Here is a 4,555-nt window from a genome sequence, read left to right as displayed (position 1 = left end):
GAAAGATTTTGTCTTACCTTATCATAAAACTTAGATTTTTTAGATTTTTCTAGGGAATTTCCTAAGCTTATGATGGTAAATTTTATTAGGAAAGGAAATTCAAGCACTAATTGATTTTTTAAAATTTTTAACTAAGGGTCCCCATTTATTTAGTTTAGGACACTAATTGATTTTTAAATTTTTTTAACTAAGGGTCCCCATTTATTTAGTCTAGGACTAACATTAAATAAGAAGGGGGGTTGTTGCTGGCCACAACAGGTGGGTCGACCATAACCAGGTTGTTAAAATAAGGGAAGAGGAGAAAAATGTTGGGATGGATTTCAACTGGATCCGAAAATGCTCATATGAATTAACTTATATCTATAATTTTGTTTAATCAGTACAAAATCCCAAGAATAATCCCTGTGAAAATCAGTTAGTTCAAAACTAGTGAGTTCTTCGTAGTGAGCAAATGACATAAGGACTAATAATAATTTTCCAACTGCTCATTTCACCAACTAACTAATTATAAAGATTTTCTTACTGTATAAAAAATACCTAAAACAAACACAAAAATAAATAAAATTTCTTATCAAGTGCCACTACCTAAAACAAACACAAATAAAATTTACTGGATTCTTATTTCATCTAATTCAGAAAAAGATCAAATTACTCAAGTTAATTGGTTTCCTCTAATTCTTACATAGATCATAGAACTTGAATTGCATTACACATAGGTTTCATCAAATTCTGATACAGATCACATAAATTGAAACATTTTAGTTACTCTTTATTAAGGTACAAATTTAATATCAGATCTGTCACAAGTGGGAAATGGTTTCAGGAGCATTCCATACTGTATATGGTTTTTGAGGCACATAATCTTTATGATTCAATTTTTGCTAAATGCAAATTTTGCACTGAACAAGGAAGACGGGTTACATACACAACACAACTCTAGGACTGGTATCCTACTGTAAGCTCTCTTATCATGTCATCCACAGCACACACAGATGACCCTTTCTTCCCTCCGTCTTTATCTTCACTCACTGCCTTCGAAGCCGCATCGCTAATCTCCCTGGCTCTCTGTCTCAATCAAATGCCATTTTCTTCCTTCATCAACATTCTTACTCTTCTCTCCATCGTCTCACTTTTCTGTTCTCCCTCTTTTCCCCTCCACATCTCAATGCACACCCTAACTTCCTCCTCCAACAACTTTGAATTTGCGAACTGGTTCGCTACCATGGGCCACCTGATGATGGGCACCCCTCATGTTTGACAACAATATGCAATTCTAACTTCCGAACGAAACGTATAGCATTGTGGAAGACGCCTTTGAATGAAGCCACTGCAAGCATTCTGTTGAAGACTTTACTTCTGCCTGGTTGCCCCTCTGTAGAAAAATTGAATTGACCATTGTATTTGAAGGAGACAAAGAGAGAAACGAAGAGGGTAGGATCGGCCCGACTGCCCAAACCGGCCTACCGGTGGATTTTCCATATGTTGGAGACTGCTATTCTCCAGCTCTTTGAATGTATTACATATTGACCCCCAACTACGCATGTTGCGAGATATCTGGCGATTTATGAACAAGGACCAGGAATCAGATCCCGTGGCCATTTTTATGATTGGGGGGAGCTGAGATAGCTGCAAAGTAACATGTGGCATGTCAGGCAAAACAAATTCGCCAGTGTGGGTATGGTTGTGAGGCAGATGAGTCCATAGCGAGTAATAAATGGAGGTGCCATAAGCCCCACAAGTGCAGAACTGAATCCTTGGGATTCCCAACCTGCTTCCCACATTTGGAGTCCATCCCAAGAACATGTCGCAGGCGCCCTCCGTCTTCTGGACAGATCCGGCTCATGAGGTTCTTGAAATGGGGTTCTAGTTGCTCCGACATTTCCGTGAGACAGATGATAAGATGGTAAGGGAGGGAGTCCATGTTTTTGGTGTGAGGAGGAAGACCGTGGTCGGCTGCTGAGAAGGGAAGCTTCGCCAGGCAGATATCCAGATCGTCGCCAGTGGAATTGATCTCGGGTCTAAGTCTTTTGATGTTGAGAGGCATATTGACTATCGTGATAGCGAATTCGGTTCGTTTAGCAAGCAACCTTGCGAGCTCCAGGAAGGGGATTATGTGGCCTTGAGCCATGAACGGGAACATCACCACATGGTGCTTCAACGGCCTGTTCATGCTTCTGGTCAAATTCTCAGCAGGGGAAGTCGTGGCGAAGTCCATTGCAGGTAGGAGATATGTGCAGAAAAATAGAATCCGTTGGATGTGCTGGCTAGAAGAGCTTGCAACGACTGCTCAATTATTACAATCCATAAACGCGATGGAGTGCTAGGAAAGAAATCATAGTTGAGTGAAGCAGTAAGGTCATCACCATAGTTTGTGGTTGGGCACATAATAAGTACCAAACAGAGAGTACCGGCTCTCTCATCAACGAGGAAGGCGTTTATTCAGTCGGTGGCCCCTCAGAGTTTTGTGTCCCCTAGTATTGGATCTTGAGTCCAATAAATTTGGGCGAAGCAATATTTACCATGCAATAGGATATTTAATACCTGTAAGAGTACAGGGTCTCTGCATGGTCAGCCTAAAGTACATCTCTACAATCTCTACATTCGCATGGGCATGAACATGGCAAAGCCATATTTACTAGCAACCCATATTTCCAACCCATAGATCCATTAATACAGCGAAAGGATAGTTCCCTGAATGGCATGCCTACGCTTTCATAGCTCATGGTATTGTTATTATATAAAAATTGAATTGTTTTTAGTGTGATTTTTTGGAAGTTTTTTTGGTTTAATTTCTCTAAAATACCGCAGGAATTTATTGAAATCACAAGTTTGATAGGTAACCCTACACAATCTAAGTGTCATAAGGGTTTTTGAGAGTGTTGAATCCATATCATAGTGAAAGAAAAAACCAATTTAAATCACTCAAATCAAAATTTCACCTAAAATATTTACACCAGATTCAAAAATCCAAAAAATAACACTAAAAACAACTCCTATAAAAATCTATAGTAGTGATCACGTATTTTCAGACATCCTCATTTTTGGCATCCTCATTTTTGGACTCCGTAGCTCTGACTCCAAATGCCACAGTCCCACCATAATTAATGCAACAGTCCACTTCCTGATTTTTGGACTCCGTAGCTCTGACTCGAGATGTCACAGTCCCACCGTAATTAATGCAGACAGTCCACTTACATCTATTGAATGCCACATGATTTCAAACTCACGAATTTGCCGGGAAAATTTTAAAAATCAAATGAAACATACGTGGGAGGGACCTAGTGAAATAAATTTTTTAACGATGACCTGGGTAAACAACTTGCAGAGCTCTCTAAAGACTCCACCAACCCCAATGCTCCACCATGTTACCTCGCTCAGTTGTCCGAACGCATTCAGTGTTTCAACCGAGCACAATGCAGCCACGCCTCTCTCTGTGCAGTACGAGCCCTAGAGAGTCACTGCAATAACACTTCTCACGATGGATGCACCAACTACATCAGGGCACTCAAAAAGGTACCCTGACACAAAAATCCATCGATAATCTCAATACGGTGTTGTATTTTCTTTATCTGTTTGAAAGTCTGAACAATTTCAAACAATTTCGACCCTACTGCACTAAAATTATTGAATTTAACAAGGAGTTGCATTTTTTTTTGGCAAATCAATAGCATGAGCCCAGGCAAGAATGGACATTACTCTGAGAGAACCAGTAAAATATACAACAAAGACTATAAATTATTGGGGTAAACATGGTTATTATCAAAGAACACGACTATATATTCTCACGTCTTAGGGCTCTCGAGTACACTAACCACCCAGCTAACCGGTCAAAGTGAGTCTAGACCAAGTTTTTTTTACTGGAGACGTGGTGGCTCTCTGTTTAAATTTTGTGCAGGCTACTTATATTTTCGCGTTCTGTGACTATGGTGTCTCTGGAATACCTCTTACCATATCCACTCTCGAATATCTCATCCTATCTTTTGAATCTTCATCCATCGATTATATTTTGAGACCACACTGTGTAAATCATCTAGTTCTCGTAACTACAGCGCTCTAATAATGCGTGTAGTTCCCACATTGTAGGTAGTTCCCATAACTACAGCTATCTAATAAGGGATTTGAATAGTTTCCATATCTAATTCTAAAAATTTGGTAATCAAGATAATAATCATCACCTTCACTAAAAAGTTCAGAGAAATAATGTCATCGAGCATTCACATTTTTTTATAGTATACATGTTAGAGGAAAGACCAGTACAATGTCCATGGAATAGTTCTAGGTTTTTTATAATCGAAGGATAATCATGTATAAAAATTGAAGTGTTTCACTAAGTATCTACTATAAACATCAAAGTTCACAATGAAGTAATTGTCAAAGTTGATTACATATTGAGGGAATTTGATATGATTGTGACAATTATCATTAACTAGGTGACAATTAGAGTAAGTGTTCAAGCATTTTAGTTCATGTAATTCCAAAACAATGTAGTTACAAAATTAAATATCTACAATAGAGTGGAATAATCATTGATAAAGGAAATATTAATCCTTCGTCA

General features: G+C 38.7%; 1 pseudogene; it reads right to left on the bottom strand.

The window, feature by feature from the left end:
- Positions 1-814: 814 nt before the first annotated feature.
- LOC149190318 (crocetin glucosyltransferase 3-like) lies at positions 815-2,440 on the bottom strand (annotated as a pseudogene).
- Positions 2,441-4,555: the final 2,115 nt, after the last annotated feature.

The sequence above is a fragment of the Pinus tabuliformis genome, chromosome 3_1 (genome assembly GCF_031772625.1).
Source record: "Pinus tabuliformis cultivar Carrire ecotype Pingquan chromosome 3_1, CPIR1, whole genome shotgun sequence".
In the NCBI taxonomy this organism is placed as follows: Eukaryota; Viridiplantae; Streptophyta; class Pinopsida; order Pinales; family Pinaceae; genus Pinus; species Pinus tabuliformis.
The sequence above is the reverse complement of the archived record's forward strand: the minus strand, read 5'-3'. Positions and strand labels throughout refer to the sequence as shown.